The sequence below is a fragment of the Neopelma chrysocephalum genome, unplaced genomic scaffold, assembly GCF_003984885.1.
Source record: "Neopelma chrysocephalum unplaced genomic scaffold, ASM398488v2 Primary Assembly neopelma1_23b, whole genome shotgun sequence".
Classification (NCBI taxonomy): Eukaryota; Metazoa; Chordata; class Aves; order Passeriformes; family Pipridae; genus Neopelma; species Neopelma chrysocephalum.
This window is the reverse complement of record NW_020897692.1, coordinates 9,339,341-9,357,553: the sequence shown is the minus strand read 5'-3', so window position 1 is coordinate 9,357,553 and position 18,213 is coordinate 9,339,341. Positions and strand designations below refer to the sequence as shown.

Below are 18,213 nucleotides of genomic sequence, written 5' to 3'. Positions count from 1 at the left end.
ACCCTGGGGATGAGTCCCACATCCCTCAGATATCCTTGAGCCCTTCCAGTGCAGTGAAGTGCCTCCTGCTGTGGCATGTATTGCAGAGCTTGTGGGACACTGAAGGGCAGTTGCTTCTTCCTGAACACCCTGGGCCTCCTCAGGTATTGTAAAAACATCTGGCCTCAGGCTGTGCATGCCGCTGGATTCATGTTACATTTCGTAGAATCACAGAATCAATTAGGTTGGAAAAGACCTCTGAGGTCATCCAATCCAACCTATGACATAACACGACCTTGGCAACTAGACCACTAAGTGACACTCCAGTCTTTCCTCAAATACTTTCAGGGATAATGACTCCACCACCACCCTGTGAAGTCCATTCCAATGTCTAATCACCCTTTCCATGAAGGAATTCTTCCTAATGTCCAACCTAAACCTCCCCTGGCACAGCATTTCACTATGCTGGGGAGCACAATGCCTGAGTCCTTTCGTGTCTCTATCCTCTGGTCTCTGTAGTGCCATTCCCAACTTGCTGTAAAGCAGAGCTGTTACAGCCAGGCTGCTTAGCAGAGAGGCTGGGAAGATTAATGTATGAAAGATGGTAAGGTTCTAGGATGCTGCAGTCATGAAGATCATATGAGTACATAAGGCAAGCAAGCTGGGATTTCAGAAACATGGAAGAAACTCTGATGAAAGCCAATAATACCTTTATTCCGGTTTCCATGTGGAACTTCTGAAAATCATTTGCTCTGATGGCAAAGAAAACGCATTTATTTTCAACTGCTCCTCTGAAATTTCAGTGGAAGGAAGAGACCACGTGGCCTGTGATGGGCGTGCGATGAGCAGTTCTACATTTCTATAATCCCCTGCTGTATATTCCAGACCCTCGCTTTGTCCTTCATCATCCAACCACTTCTGCTCAGATTTTCATTCATCCATGTCCTTACAGAACTACTTGCAGCACATGCTACTTAGAAAGCTGGTGCCTGTTAAAAAAGCACTAGTTTCTGTCCTCTGAATTTTGTAAGAGTGTTTTAAAGCCTCTTCCCATTGTCAATGGAAGCAGCTGAAGCTAAAATTATTATCCTCTAGATGTTTCCTCCCTCTGGCTAGTGGTCGGTTCCACAGTAATCAGCTGGTCTAAGTTTATGTGTACAAATGTATACTTTCCCGTAAACAGGAAGGAAAAGTGACATGGTGTTTGTGTAGTTTGGATATTGTTTGCAGGACTTTTGAGGACTACTAAAGAATCATGGACAGGCAGGAGTGGGATGACAATTACTTCAACCTGTTGATGGTCTTCAGGATGTCACATGTTCTGTCAAACACCTATGCGGGGATTGTGCTGATCACAAATCAAATTCAGTGGTGGTTAGCATATATCAGGAAAGGAAAGCAAAGGATCAAAGTTGAATCATTCCTGAATGAAAAACAGAGCAAACTACCTGAGATGGGTTTTCAGTCAGCTGAAATGGGCAGCACTGTGCTGCAGCTCTCCTGTCTCTGGGGTGTGAGATGAACAAGCCTAGAAAGAATACCTCTTCCCCTTGGAAGAACACCCACCCCCTTGGGCTTTCTGCTTAAGTTTTCCTCTGAGAGCTAGTTAATGATTTTCACCTCACTTCTGATAGAAGAAAGATATCCAACTTGTGTGGCTTCAATTCCTGTCTCATTTATCTCTGTGTGTGTTGCATCTATGGCTTTACTGAGGTTCTTTCTGAAAGAATAGGTTTCTGCAGTGCTCTAAATGTTACCCAGGCACAGCTCTGAGGAATTAATAGGCTTGGAGGATCTGGTCAATATAACAACAACAACAAAAAGACCAATTTCCTCCCACTCAGCAGCCTAATCAGTTTTATCACAGCTCATGCATTATCAGCACTTGCTCTTTGATCGAGACACATTTGGGCTTGGGGTTTGCTGCTGTGGTTTGTCTGCTTAATTCAATTACTTATTTGATCACTTCTGAGAGAAGTACCTATAGATTAAATTTCCATTTAATTTGTATTGGACGTGAGCAAAAAACTTATCTTTCCCCCATTTCCTGGAATTGCAGCAGCAACATGAAGTGCGTATTTATTTGCATAGACATCAACTAAATGTCATTAGTCCCTGTTGACAACTTTAAAATGCAAGAACAAGTTGCCCTCTTGCCCCATGGACACCAGTTGTCTGCTGGGAAATACAAGAGCCCTTCTCACTCCCTCTGCAATGACACACACCTCTCCCAAAGCCTTAACTTGGACCCCACAACTCTGCTGTGCTATTTTGTTGCAGTTGTGCCAGATATAACACAGATACACAGTCTGGACTGACAGAGACCAGTGGACAGATTTTATTCTTGACAGAGCAAGCCAGCAAAATAATGGGTCCCCTGAAGGAGCTGCAGACTCATATTTCAATAAAACTCCATAAAATGAACAGTTTATGAATATCCAGAAAGTAAGTCACATGGATCTGCAACAAATAGGCTGCAGAAGATGCAAGCTGCTCTCAGGCATCTCGAGCTTCTTTTCCTCCCAGTGCATTTGACAGCAGACAACCTTTTTGCTTCATTTTGAGGACACTTTGGACTAATATTTGGAGGAGAGAGCTAATAGGTTGTACTTGATTCCCTTCATCAGCTTCTGGGACACTCTGAACTGGGTTGCAAGAATAACAAAGATTTTTTTTTAAGTCCAAATGTCAATAGTGCCTCATTAGCTATTTTTAGTTATTTGTGAGACCAAAGACTAATGCTATTGTGTATCTCATTGTCTTAGTTATTGTGTCATTGGTGGGAATGATTTTTATAACCAATGAGGACATGATTGTACATACGTCATCAATGTGGTGAAGAAATGTTTAAAGAGTTTGTAAAAATGACAGAAGATACGAAAAACAAGTTTAAAGGGCTAGTTCTTCAATGACTGTCCTCAATTGCATTTCTGGTTGCCATCTTGCTTTTCATAAGCCGTGTGAAAACAAGCAAGGCAAACAAGAGCACTGATTTTAGCTATAAGAAGCATTAATATAAATTTTTGATGTACAGTTGAATGAAACTATGGCTTTGTAGGGCAGCTGTGTTGTGTTCAACAGAAAGCAACTGTTAATTCTCATTTAATCTCAGTCTGACATGACAGTCCAGAGGACCCTTATCATGAAACCAGCCCAGCTGAAGAGTTCTGAGTGCACTTCCACCCTCCCTAGATCTTGGTTGCCCAACACATTCCTGTCTTCATTGACATCTTCTTCTTACCCAAGGTTCCTACCTGTGCCTTCTCATCTTTCTCCCCAGAACTTCTGGTGCTTAGCTAAATCCTTCCCACAGTCACATTTGTAAGGGTCTACTGCTCTGGCCCCTTCCCTGGCCCTGAAATAGCACCTGAGAAGCTGGTCTGTATGGATATGTTAAAAATCCCATGTAGAAGGCTTTTTTTCTGTAGGGTTTTTTATTCCTCTGAGAAGATTTGCAAGCCTCATTTTAACTTGACCTCAGGTAAACTCCAGATCTGTAGGCAGGATTTGGCATGGTTGAACATGATACTTTTCTTCTACTTTCAACCCTCACCATTTCTATGGTAAGTTGCTTGTCTGTCTATTTTAGTTCATGTTTAATATAGAATATACTTAAGAAGTGTGGAAGAGTACCAAGCTGTAAAATAGTCCTTAAGTGAGTCATGAGGCCCAAATAGCTCTGCTGACAAAACAGGAGTAGCTCCCAGACCTTAACCTCTCTATGTCCACCCACATTTCTTGTGCACCACCAGTGCCTACCAACCCCTCAGAGAAGTGGAGCTACTGAAAAGTCCTATTCTGTGAGGTGTGTTGAGGTCATAACCATGACCTCAGCATGTTTCATATGACCCTTATACCTATGACCCATATGATTTAAGGGGTATTACACATTACTAAATTCTTTTGTAGATGGAAGGAATTTATGATCCACTCCTGTTCTCTGAAGAACTGGGCTCACAAGTGTACATTGCTGGGTTATGTCCAGCTTTAATCCACCAGTACCCCAAGTCCTTCTCAGCAGCACTGCTCTCAATCCTTCATCCCTCAGCCTGTATTGATACGGGAGGTTGCCCTGACCGAGGTGCAGCACCTTGCACTTGGCCTTGTTGAACCTCATGAGATTCACATGGGCCCACTTTTCGAGCTTGTCCAGGTCTCACTGGATGGCATCCCATCCTTCTGGTGTGTCAACCGCACCACTCAGCTTGGTGTCACCTGCAAATTTGCTAAGGGTGCATTCAATCCCGTTGTCTATGTCATTAATGAAGATATTAATAACACTGGTCCCAGTATGGACCCCTAAGGGATAACACTTGTCACTGATGTCCATCTGGAGTGGGAAAAGATGTTGCCAGTGAACACCGAGACAAAACAGTTGTTGGCTATATCAGCCTTCTCCTCATCCACAGCTACCAGTTTGGCAGCCTTGTTTGTCAGGGGCAGTATGTTTTCTCTGACCTTCCTTTTCTGGTTAACACGTAGAACTACTTAACTATACAAGCCATTCTTGCTGTTCTTTGTGCCCCTTGCCAGGTTCAGCTCCAGCTGCCCCTTGACCTTTCTCGCCCCATCACTATACAACCATGAAACTTTCTTATACTCTTCCCGGGATACCTGTCCCTGCTTCCACTGCTTGTGCATTTCCTTCTCAACTGAGCCATGACAATCTCTTGCCTTCTTTGCCCAATTTCTTACAACTGGGGATCGAGAACTATTCTGCTCTGTGAAAAGCATTCTTGAAGATCTGCCAGCTCTGTTCTGGTCCCTTATTGGCAAGGGCAGTTTCCTGGGGGATCCTATTGACTAATGCCTTGCAGAGCTGGAGTTTTGCTTTCCTAAAATTCAGGGTCCTGACTTTACTCTTCGCCTGACTTGTATTTCTCATGACTGCAAACTCCACCAATGCATGATCACTGCAGCCCAGGCTGCCTCCAATCTTAACATCTCTGATTAGTTCACTCATGTTGGGGACAAACAGTATTACATCCCATCTTGTAGGACTGTCTATTACCTGGCTCAAGAAGTTATCCTCCATGCATTTCAGGATTCTCCTGGATTGCTTACAGCTCACTGTGCTACTTGTCTAGCAGATGCTGGGGTGGTTGAAGTTCCCCAGCAGGATGAGAGCCTAGTTTCTTGCAGGTTTATCTAAAAGCAAGGCATGTATTTTTACAAATAATTAAAATCTACAGTTTATAATTAAAATCTACAGTTTATAATTAACACTGTAGAAACAGGTGTGTAGCTAGTATTGTCTAAAAATATAGTTTAGACATTATTCTTATTTAAAAAAATTGGAAAACATATAGCTAAATGAAGAGTTGCAAAATATTATTTATTCTGAAAGCAATTTTTCCTGACATTTATACATGTTCCTGTAATTTATTATTGAGCTGTGACAATTTGGAAGATTGTACTCACATGGTAATAAAAGATACTTTATCTTCCATTGACAGATATCATTAGAAAATAATACTGACACAGTTATGATTTTCAGCTCCAGGTTCAAGTTGTTGAAGAAATATCAAGTATATGTTTTAAACATGATCAGTATCCTGTTTTCCTTTTCTTTTCCTAAGCTGTCCACTATCCATCAAACTTCATGATGATGTTATATAAATTATATTAAAGGTTGTAATGGCATTGTAAGCATTGTAACTTAGAGGATTTCACAAAAGAGTTGTGATATTCTCTGTTCTGCATGTTTAAAAGATAAAGTTACAGTGACTGTGGGCAGCAAGAGAGATCTATCACTTCTGCATCAACAGGAAACTCAATAGAAGCAGAATCTGGGTGCTTGATGGTTTAAGGAAGTTTACTGTGATTTCAGCATGTGCTGGACAGAGCAGCTCCAGTGCTGTCGTAGTACTCTCATTGTCATCAGAGAAATTTACCATATTAGTAAGTTGGTCATTGATTTTTCTAATCCAACCCCTAGTGTACATAGCTAATAAAAGGTAGGTTTGCTGTGGGAGATTTTTCTGTGATTTAAATGCTGCCAGAATGATGGACATGGAGCATGTTTTGACCCCTGGCCCCATTCCCCGTCCTTCATTCCCTGTCCTTCATTCCTTGTCTCCCGTTCCGGGTCCCAAAGGAGGAGAGAGGATTTGGAGCCTGCCTGTCAGTGGGAGGGATGTTGCAAGTGTCAGCTCCAGAGCTGCCTTTCTGGGAGGTGTTTAGCCCAAACAAATTCATCACACATTTACATATCTGGTCTTCATGAGTTAGGAACTTTCTGAATTTATTGCATTAAATTTTGAAAAGGGGTTGTGTGGGCAATTAACTTTTTTTTCATTTCTTTTTTTGTGAATGAAAGAAGCTTGTAGGCATCAGTAGATATTTTGTGAAGATGGTACTATTTTGAGCACCGAGAGTTAAATTAAAGCATCTCTCTGGGCAGATGTTCTGAGGGGCTGCTGTGAGTCTGAGTATTTTTCAGGATGAAAAAAAATGATAGAGGACATGGTAAAGTAATGTATGTATGTGTCACTGTGATTACTGTGGAAACATTGTCACCCTGGACTGAATGCCTGGCCCCAGGAGAAACAGTCAGTGTTTTAATGATAACTGTGAGGATGTCAGTTCAGGATTGAGATATGTGTTTGTACAGTGTCACAAATGGAATCAGACTCTCTGCCGAGTCTGTCATAGGCAACTTCCAAATCAGCACAGATTTCAAGCCAAATTCAGTCCATTTTTTCCCGTTCTCTGAACAAGAAAAGAATACCTGAAGTAAGTGTGTTATAAAATCAGCACTGGTAACATTGGGTTGAAAAGTAAAATATCCCATTAATTCCTACTAAACAATGATGACTATAGTATTGTAAAATGGAAATGTCATGACCATACTGATGTATTTACTAGAATACAACAAGGGAAGCTGTGTGATTGACTGGTGTCATGAACTGGATAAATATCCTTTATAGGCAGATACCATCAGCACATGGACTTGTTTGCTGCTTTTAGTTAAAGCAGAACTATTGGCTATGTAGGAAGGTCTTTATAGAGCCAAATGGCAGAGGTAATGGCTATTTACCTGGTTGTCACTTTTTTAGTTACACACACTCAGCTGCTGTAGCACTTTCTTGTATGTTCCTCTTGCTTGTAAATATGTTCTTCTTGGTGGTATTTGCATGTACAATCTGGGAAACAGAAGGCTTCTAAACTTTGGCTACATTTATGGGCATTTTACTGCTGTCAGTGTGATACTCCAGAAATGTACTCTCTTTCCCCTGATGATTTCATTGTGCTTATGCTTCTTGCCAGCACTTCTAATTTTAATAATGTCTTCAACTATAGGAGCTCTTCATGTGTTTGCTTGGGAATCTACCCAAAGACACCATTACTGCTTAGTTAAATGTATAACAACCAAACATCCCTATAAAACTAAACTTTAATTCTAGGTCTGATGAGCCTGAATTCTAATGAACTGGGTTTGGATGTATAAAAGTATATTTATAAACAGAGTTCATCTGAAGAAACATTGACTGCATCCCTGCCCCTGAAGCTGCCGTGGGCTGCACTTTGAGGTGGTGGGAAGGGATGAGTTTGAAGCCAAGCTGAGACAAAGGGCTTGTACAGCATTTGCCCGGTGCCAAAGCATGTAGATACCCCTGTCCAACATCCCTGCCTGTGGCTCCAAGGTGGAGCCAGTCTCACGGGGCTCAGCCCAGAGCTGCTATTGCTCCTCAGAGAAGAGCTGCCTGACAGTGTAATGGGAAAGGGGAAATTCAGCAAAACATGAGGGGATGGCTCTCAGCAGAGCTCTCTCTCAAGACATTTATTTCTGAAGGGTGTCCATAACTCCCCATCTCTCTTCTTTGAATCCCTGCAATACTTTCAATTGCAGCCTGGAGTATTTTGGACTTGTAGTTAGGGGGAAAAGAAGTTTTAATTAGAAAATTCTGAGAATGTGCTCTTTTTAGTATTAATGTTTGAATGTGTCTAATCCTTCATGGGAAAATTAGACATTTGCATTCTCACAGTTTTATTGGAAGAGGAACCCCAGACACAGAAGGAGTAGACTTAGCAATAGCTCCTCTTTAGTGCATCTCTGTCCAGAAGCAATCTGTGTTACTCGGTGAAGCATTCATGCCTTCAGCAAAAGCTGCCTTTCCTAAAATCGTGTGAGGATTGCAACACTATTCATGTGTGTTCATGGGGCTCTAGCAGAGGGGCAGTGGCCATCAGCAGAGGCAGCAGCAGGAGACAACAAAAGAGGCATTTAGGTATCTGTGAAATACGTGCAAATGGCTGTAGTGCTCTGATTAAATTTAACTTCCCAATTGCGCTGTGATCAACAACCCCACTCTGTACAGCAACTGCTAAACTAGGAAATAAACTCCTGTTTGGAAGTGGAAAGCAAATCAAAAAAGTGTTGTCCCACACACCCAGCTCCAGTGAAATGCTAATGGATGGCAGAGCAAATGTGTTGCTACTGGACTGTGAAGAAAGTTTTATGGTATCAGGGTCCAGGAGCCAGAGTACCTGGGTGGAGATGTGGGTGCTTGGGAGCAGGTGCTTCCTCCTGGCTTTGTGCAGTCCCACTAGCCATGCTTAGTGTGCAGCGCAAGCTATCATTTTCAGGCACAGCAAAAGCAGCAAACGGGCAAAGGGGAAAACCCCAAAGCACCAAAAGTGTCTGCTCTACACTGTCCTAAGTGTCTGTGTAGGCTACAGGATGACTCAGATGCACAGATGTAGGATGTTTACAGTAAGCTGATTCACCCTCCAAGCTTCGTCTCTAACGGGATTTCAGTCACTTCACAAGAAGACATTTTAAATATAGGTGTCTTGACCTTGAATTTCATCCTAGCCTAAATATTCCCTGAAGGAGAAACATTGGCTTCTTGCAAGTGAGATTTTCTTCCCAGTCTCTTTAAAATGCCTTTGAGCTCACTTAGGGGTGAAATCAAATAACAATTAAATAAAGCCCAAAAGGAATCAAAAATTGTCATAAACAATGACTTCTTATGACTGCCTGTAACCAAATAATTTAGCCTTTCTAAGCAGAGCAGTTCCTTTCAAACTTTCCAGTGTGGCTGTCCAAGGCTCACTTCTCAAGAAGAGAGAAGAGTTTTGAAAAAATACAATTAAGGTTTCTAAACTGCTGTATAACATCAGATTAGACAAAGGGAATGGTGGTTTTCAGGCTATAAGGAGAAAACAAAATACTGGATTTTCAGAAGCACGGGGCTCCTGCACTGATTTTGACTAGAACTTCATGACCGGAGAGTTTGCGTCTCTCCAGGGCTGTTGTTTCTATGCCATACAAATTCTGGTGGAGACTGGGCAACAGTCATGCTCTTGTGTAGCCTGCTGGCAGATTACTGGAAGTATTATCAATGCTGTGGTGCAGAGTGAGGTAAGTAATGTCATACCATCCCTTCTGTCAGAGCAATAGGTTCTTCATCTGTCATATGGAATTGGGAAAATTCTGGCTTCTGTTAGATAAACATAAGGTATCCATCGAAATTTCAGAAAAATAGGAGGAAGGGTGAGGAGCATTGAGGTTACAGTGATAAGTTCCTACAGTTACTTGGTTTAGGCAGGGCCACTGTCTCTCTCTTCCTGACAATAGTGACTGCTGCTGTGATTAACCCCCTCAATGGAGACCTTCTCCACTGCTCAAGGCCAATAGCCCACCTCCCCATGCACCTTGTACCACCTTCAGAAACTTCTACACCTCCCTGGCACTGTAGCTTTGTGCCATGCAGGTATCTATTTCACCCACATCGCCTGAGTAGTGGAGCTGATGTAAATGTCTAGTTCTGGTCAGCACTGCACAACACTTGCCTTTAACTTGGTTTTTGTGAGATGTTGTCAGAAACCGAAATGTTTAATGTCTTAAACATTGTAAGATTACCAAAAGACTTTTGTCCTCTGTAGCAAACTGAAAAGAAGCAGCTGCTCACCCAGCAAAGCCTACCCCTCCCTAAATATCCCTGCTTCAAAAGGACCTTCAGATGAGATAAGTAGGTGCTATTGTCCAGCTATTCCAGGTGCCAAAGGGATATCTGAAGCTACAAACTGGATTGCCAGATAAGGGAAGGGGCAAATCCTGTGAAATGGGATAATCCTTCTTATCATGCCAGTGTCCTCCCTTGCATGATGGTTCTGTTATGAAGACTTCTCTGGGGAGAATGGAAGACCCGTGACATCATTCATTGCAGAACTCCTTGCCCTAGGGCAGGTACTAGGCTTCCCACCTGAGCTTGAAGACTCATGAAGTCTTGAAGTTTGGGTGGGGCTTCTCCCACCCCTAAAAGATCAAGAACATCACTTCAACCAACAGACATGGAAGCTGCAACTACCAAGTTTAATTGCTGCATCCATTGGGTGGTGACTATATATATCTTAGGACCTTTATCCTTTCTTTCTCTTTCTCTTCCTTATACATGTTCTTAAGTGTTATTTTTATGCTTTAATATTGCTACATTGCTATAGATGCTTTAATATCGCTATGATTTAATATTGCTGCATTGTTATAGATGATAACACCCAAAACAGCAACATAACTGTTTACGTTTGAAACAAAATTGTCCTAAAATAAACCCTACCTGTATATGTTTGCAAACACCAATTATTCAGTGTCGTTTCACTCTAATCCACCCCACGGGACTCACTAACAAGAACCTGGGTTACCCTCCACTTCAGGGGCAGATCATAACTGATGTCTTCACTATAACTGTCTGATTTAAGTATACAACCCAAATTGCTTTTTCTTCACTAAACCTTGTCTTATAACTCTCTTTTTTTTCCGCATCAGGAAGAATCTTCATCCCTATGAATAGTGAAACTTTGGGGCTGCATGTTAGCTCTGCTTATTGCCAGTGAAGCACAGCTCTCCCATGGCAGCTGGATGTGACTGCGCACGTCCCTGGCTGCTGGGGACCTGGTCAGGCTGGCTCAGGGCCACTGCTCAGTGTGGTGACGGCTGGAGGCAACAGTGGCATTTATTGTGGCATCATTTCAATTATCTGCCCGGCAAAGCCCAGGCTAAGGCACCCCTCTGGATAGAACATCACTGTGGTGGTCCTTCCCCTCACCATTACTTTTTTTGTGTGCCCAGTGCAATGACTCCTCTTCACTGCCTGACCTCACATCCCTCACAGCAGGACAAAACCCAGACAAAAATATCACCTTGTTCGTACATAATAAAAAAGTCATTTTCACCCCAAACCAGGGCTAGTTTTGCTCTGAAGCTGGCTTGCTCTCAATGGAAAATAGGCCTGATACTGTTTTAACAAAATGTGCAGAAGTGAACCCACTTGTTTATACTGAGCTAGGAAAATCTCTTCACTTTGCTGTAGTTACAAATGTTTTTCACACTACTGTTCAGGACTTCTGCTTTTTATGTCTGGCCCAAAAGACGGCTCTCTCCAGTCATTGAGTACTTGTTAACCCCGTTTATGGGAAATGGTTGTGCTCTGAGTCAGAGGGAATAATGACACTTATTGAATCACCAGCACCAGCATCCCATGGGTTTTTCTTGGAGGCCTCTCAGCTAAATATTAGCTAGGAAAACGCAGGGCCATAGGGACTGCCGAACCAACTGCAGCCAGTGGCTCACCTACCATCCTTCTGTCCACACAGACATGCTTATAATCGATGGAGCCCAGGCTCTGCCTTGGCGCAAGGTCAGGCACTGCAGGTTTGCATCCAAAGCTTGCGTCTCACTGCACATTAATTCTTTCCAAGCAGTGGATAATGTTCTATCCCCAGCAGCAGCTGGTCTGTTGCTCTCTGACAACAAATTAGAATGCTTTCAGGCAGTGTCTGCTGCCTCTCCCCCACCACAGCATTGGCTCTGGTAGGCGATGGCAGCAGCAGACAGAGCTTCCCTTCCCCTCGCATCCCAGGCTTTTCCCTTTGGATGTAATGCTAGCCAAAGCTGTCCTTCTAGCACAGGCTTTGTTGTGGCACCCCACCATTCCTCTCCCACTCCATCCTTGTTCCCCTCTTCTGAGAAGGTAAGTTATGGCATCCCAGAGCCAGGGAAGAGGAGGAGGGCAGCTCAGGAGAGCAATGTGCTGCAGGTAAAGCTGGGCTTCTGAGACCTCAGAGGACACAACTGGTTGCATTGGAGGAGTCATTCGTGCACCGAATGGGTTTCACATCTGACTGATCTGAGCAAGTCATGATCAAGAGAGGATCATGGCATGTCTCTGAGTCCTTTACATGCTCACTTCTTTCTGGACTGCGAGGAATCAGGGTGCTCCAACTGGCTCAGAGTTCAACCTCTGACTCAGGTCTAAAGTAAGAGACATTTCCATGCACAAACAAGCCCTTTCCACCATCAGGATGGATGAAGCTGCCTAGGTAGGCTGGGTAGCTGCAGAAGCGGGTGCCAAAATAGGTATTTATCAACAATTGTGACCAGAAGATAATGTTTTGCTTAATCTGAAACCACAAAGAAGTATTATGTTGATGCTCTACAGAACATTTTTATCCTGAATTTTTAAAGTGAAAAGGTTCTTTAAAAAAAATCCTCTTTGCTATTGACTTATGTGTCTAGAAGTTTGTTATTTTCTGCTATGTAATAAAATGGACCGTCATTGTTATTCTTCTGTTGCACAGATACCTTTTTAAACTTTCCAAGAATGCTGAAAAGGTTTGATGCCAAATATATTTTAAGCAGTTTGGATACATCCATTACACAGGAGATGTATTCTATAGTCTCATGTAGATTTTGTTTTATTTGAATGTCTTTTATACTGCTACTGGCACTTTAAAACACATTCAGGTAAAACAGAGAAGCAAAGACAGTACTCTTTCTCTGCATGGGTATGTGAAAGCAAAAGAGAAATGGAGAAAAGCCTTAATGACCACACGTAGCAAGTGTGAAAACTGCTCAGATCTTTGCCCAGATCTCAGTTGTCTCCCAAATTAGTTCAAAATATCACCAAGCACATAAGTCAGGAGTGCAGAAAGAGGCTGCAGGACTGAAGGATGTCATACTCCCATCAGCCAGCAATGAATCAATTCAGTAGCATCTGCAAATCTCAGCAGGAGATTTTGATGTGTGGTCAATAAAAGCTTGATCCAAGCCATGGTCCCTGATGCAGCTGATATCCCCCTTGTATCGTGAAAGAGTCCTTGAACCTGACTCCAGTTATGTTACCAAATTTCTGGTAAGGTCAGACATTACACCCTGCCAAATGAGTTTATCCTGACAGAGTAGTTTCATGTGCAGAAATTATGGTCTTTCTTTGCTTTACAAGCCACTGCATAGTACTGGCAACACAAAATAATTTTCCAGTGCAGCTCAAACCTGGACACACTTCAGTGGTGTGTGAGGCTCTTTAGTACTTTCTCTCAGAAGGTCCTGTTCATAGGCACAAATAAATTTGTTAGATTTTAACAATTTTGTCTGATATTTTACATGCTGGTAATTGGACTCAAACTTTTTTTTCCTGTTTTTCTAGAAAGTTGATGGAAGAAATGGAAATTTCAACATTTTGACATGATTCCTAAACAATCACTTCTGGGGGGAGGATAGAGGAAAATATACTGATTTGCCAGAAGGATGGGGGGGCAAAATCTTATGCCCTTTCCCCTGATTGAATACCATACCTTTGGGATGGTGGCGGTGGTACAGGCTGAGTGAGAGAGAGTAGAGGAGAGTAAGAGAGAGACAGAGGCTGGGAGGAGGGCTGAGTTCCAGCTCTGGGCTGCCATATGGGTCAAGGTCTAAGCACCTTGGCAAACCCTGGTCTCGTGGACCCTGTGAGGCTGGAGAACACAAACTTGTATTTTTCTAGGAGGGCCAGGTCCAGTTATACTGCGGAACTCCATGCTGTCTGAATTTTACAGCTTTTTTCCCTTATCCCAGGTTTGAATAGCATATTCATAGATGCTAAACTCTCTCAAGCCAACAGCAGCGTTTTCATTGATTTAACGTAACCAAGGTTTCAAGCCAGTCCCAAAAATTAAACAAGACATGGCTTTTTGTCAGTTCAACAGTGGTTAAACCATAGCACTGAGAATATTCCTCTCCCACTCTCTCTCAGGATTGAAGGATTCAGCATATATTGTGCAAAGTTTAATTCAGACATAATTTATTAAAAAATCTGTTGTGTTGACTGTTGCTGTACAATGATAACAAGCCTTGGGTATGTAAGCCAGAGTGAGAGAGGGTTTGTCCTTGGCTTCTGAAATCTGATGTGCCTGTGGTCATAATGCTTGCAAACATTTGTTGCAGGTGGTGAAGCAGTAACTCTTTCACAGGGCAAACTTTAGAAGTGCTGAGAAGCAAAGTAGCAGTTTCAGGTCTTCTTGGACAGGTTAAGGAAGTGCTGTTCACTAAGAAGCCCTTGTTGTGTTGACACGTTCTCTCTTTGTTGAATTTTTGGTATTGTTTTTCTATTTTAAGTTTCTTCAGACTACCAAGCTCTGGCTGCCAGGCAGGATTCATGAACCCTCTGAGACTGTGCAGCAAATCCTTTTGGCTTGACTGCCTGACTGATGCATCTCTGTCTTTTCATCACACAAAGCTGGCAGACTATCTTACCTCCTGTCCCTTTTGCCTTCTGACCATCTCTTCAGCACTTTGGCAGGGATCTTGATGTGATTTTCCATCTCTTTAGTAGGTAAATGTATAACATAACTTCTGTTGTGAACTGATCTTTTTTTTGTGATCAGTTTTTTTCCCTTTGTAGAGGTCTTTTCTATCAGTGGCTCCAAGCTCTTTCCCACTTTCTGCACACATTTTACCTGTAATTTCTTGAAGAAGGAAAAACCTTAATTGAAGTTTCCAGATTTAATAAAGATATTTGAATGATTTGTGATAACTTGGGTATACAGGAGGTTATACTAAAATCTCATTTGGAGACATATTTCAATGAAAGTGTTCATCCACATAAAAAGGACACTCAAGTCAGCAGAAAAGGGCTGCCTAAGAAGGTAAAACCAGATATATTATGGTCTGACTCCTTTTTCAGGCTGGAGACCCTGCTGGAGACAGGGTACTGCACCATAAAGTCCCTTGGTTTGGCCCAGTGTGACCAAGCTCATGTGTGCTTTAGCGTATTGTAAAAGGGACTTTTGTGCAAAGAAACATTTTCATTTATTTAACTTCAGCCTACCCCTTTCTCCTCTCAGCTGATGGCCATCAGTTCATGTATTGGAAAAGATGGTGAAAAATTTATCAAGTGTGGAAAAATAATCAGCAAATATTTTTGTTTAAACATAAAAGAGTTAACATTCTGCTCTACTAAATTTTTGATAACAATGTCAGTTTCAGCAACATTCCTAGAAGCATGAACACACCTTAAGAATGCTCTGCTTTCAAGAAGTCATTGAGATGACTTCTACTACAGGCACACATTTTGGTTATCTGTCTGTTGAACCTCAATGTGCCTGTGGACTGGGGATCTGCAGACAGCAAATCCCCTTGGCTGTTGTTTGATCCTTTCCCTTTGCTGTGTCAATCTGCTGAAATGCACTGTGTGCAAAGGGAATATAAGAAACAGCAATTTATTTTATAAAATGACCATGAGCACATATGGGATGCATTATTTTATTCAATTTAAATTGGTATTTTTGATTTTACTGCTTACATATAGTGGAAATTATACTGTTCTATGGGTCTGCCTATGTTTCTTTCTCTATACAGCCTGCTCACCCTGGGGAGGAGATTTGGGAACTGTAACTAAAGGTTAAGCAGGTAGTTTTTTGCATTATGTAACTACTATAGAATGGTACCTCTCTAATTTATTCAAAAGTAAGTCTGCACTTCTTTTCTGTCACTGATAAATATTAATAGCTACTATTTGGCTAAATAAATAATTACAACAACCAATTTCACTTTGAAAACAATCTACAACTGCAGTGAATAATCTCTCATCAGCTAATAAATACTGGTCAGCTGTGTTTGCCAGTGTCTTAAGAAATACAAGAAATACAAAAATTCATATTTAATGCAGTGCACTTCTATTATTCTGGCTTATTTATTAACTTCCTATGCAAATGTTTTTGTGAGTTGGTGAGAGGAATGCTTATTCTTCTACGTTGCCAGTTGGACTAAGGTCTGTCATTCAGGGGAGCTGGTTTCAGGAAATTTATGTGAGTGGGGCAAGGAAAAACAGGTTCCTGCATGCTGCAACAGTGAAATAGAGGAAGAGACATAACTTCATCTCTGGTCAATTACTGATCTTTCAAAGGCTTTCTCTGAGCTGCATCAATCCACACAGCTCAAGAGGCAGCATGTGTCCATGGGAACATGGATGCATTACCCTGGGGTATATGACAGTGTGGGAATTAGGTGCACGTCAGCTGCTCTATATCTGTGCATATTTTGCTCTGCCTTCAGTATAAAATAAGTGACTCATCTTTACTGGGAAAAAAAACGGGGATCAGTTTCTGTGAAGTATTTTGGCGTACATTCCCTTCATCCTCTTATCAATAATATTCCATCTGTTCTGGATGAGTTGAAAATTCCACAGAATCTTGAAAAATTAGAGTATATTTTTTATAAAAAACTGAAATAAAATCAATAATCTTTCCGGGTACTTGTTCTTGCTAAGAAAGTCTGAAAAAACTATTGACAACACACTTGTTCTGATTTCAGCCGAAGACTTCCTTGAACTGAAACAGAGCAGAATTCTGGTGTTCAGCAGCTCAGCTCTTAGGAAGTGCTATTTCTCAGCTTGGCTGCTGTCTTCAAGAAGCAAAAAATTCCCCTACTCTTTCAAGAAGTAAAGCAAATATGTATCTTCACTGTTTGCACAGTGCAAACTTTCATTTAGTAGCAAACCAAAAAAAGAAATTGGACAACACCACCTTCCCATTAGACAAATGGTATTTAAATTAAAACCAACATAATTTGTGCAAGTTATCTTCCAGGTCTTTTCATTCTTAAGTCAAATTTTGAAAGATTCATAAATATAACAACATTTTTCAACCTTTTCTGCCATGGACAAACCTCCCTAGGGGACATGCTTTGTGTTTCAATGAGTGCAAAATGATATTCTACCTCAGGAATGCATTTTGTAAATAGGGAGGGTTTTACTGTGAGTCATCAGCCAAATAAAATTTCTGTTGGAAGAATGAGTGGTTGGGGTAATTTCCATCGTAATTTGGGGTCAGGCTACTTGAAACCATGTTCTCACCAAAATATAATCAAATAGGAGGTTCTTTGACTTACTGGAAAGGTGAGATTTTGGTAGGATGGAACAGGGCTCAGATTATTTGTTTTTTTTTAAATTTTTTGGAACAAATCTGAATGGCATGTTAGTGGTTAAAATAAGTGTCCAGAGAGAAAACAAGAAAGAGCAATTGTGTCTGGTCATTCCTTGTGTCTGTCCCCACAGTGGGCTCCAGCAAGAGGTAATAAGAACAATTGCATGTAAAGTCCTGATCAAGCCCCATCAATCCACAATAATTCATGCTCTGTGAAATACTTTTTGGGACAATTTTGCTGCCAAAGACTAACAAATATTTACATTTGTCTTTTTTTTTTTCCTTTAGAATCTTGGGCAGCTGTTCTTTGGCATACCATTCATACCTGGTGTTAGTGCAGTCTTTCTGCCAAATTTCAAGCCTTTGATACAAGGATGGGAGACAAAACTAGAGCTTTTCAATGAAGGAGCAAATTTTCACAGAGTAATTCATGTATAGATACCATTTCAAAGACATATATTAGGAGTAACCTTAAGTGTTTTTCAAATCTTTGTTGTTGGATTCAATCACAACTTTTTTATTATCCTCTCAGTGCTTAATTGTATACATCTGCATCTGAAAACACATAGCTATATCTGTTCCAATATAATTTTTTCAATTTTGGAGGAAACTTAACTTGATTATAAGTGTTTTATTCTGTTCCCTTTGCATTTTAAAAGGCAGTGAATGCAGTTTTGCATGTAGTGAGGTGACAAACATATCACTACAGACATAAACCATCTTCAAATCAGTATGAAGGAAATCATTGTCTTCACTGACAATATAGTGTTGAGACTGATGGTATTTTAATTTGATGTTTGCCACATGCATGTCTCATAAAAAGCACTAAATAACAAACCAGGAGAGAAAAAAAAAATCCCTGACTTCTTGCCTTGCCATAATAGAGCTGGAGTTATTTCAGGAACAAGCTAGATTGGTTTACCCTGGGACTTAAAAATATACAAGAGACCGTGGTTTCCAGAAAAGAATCAAATTGAATGAAATGCCAGCACTGGAAAAGAGATCCTGCCCAGCTGCTGGGTTGTTTTTTACTGGGTTATGCTGGTCCTG

At 41.4% G+C, this 18,213-nt stretch overlaps 1 protein-coding gene across 1 annotated transcript in view; it reads left to right on the top strand.

Moving 5' to 3' along the window:
- BCKDHB (branched chain keto acid dehydrogenase E1 subunit beta) overlaps positions 1-15,930 on the top strand; it is a 148,318-nt gene extending 132,388 nt beyond the window's left edge. The window contains exon 11 of the mRNA XM_027696628.1: positions 14,366-15,930. The gene's annotated coding sequence lies outside the window, so the exon portion shown is untranslated. The remainder of the gene's footprint in view (positions 1-14,365) is intronic.
- Positions 15,931-18,213: the final 2,283 nt, after the last annotated feature.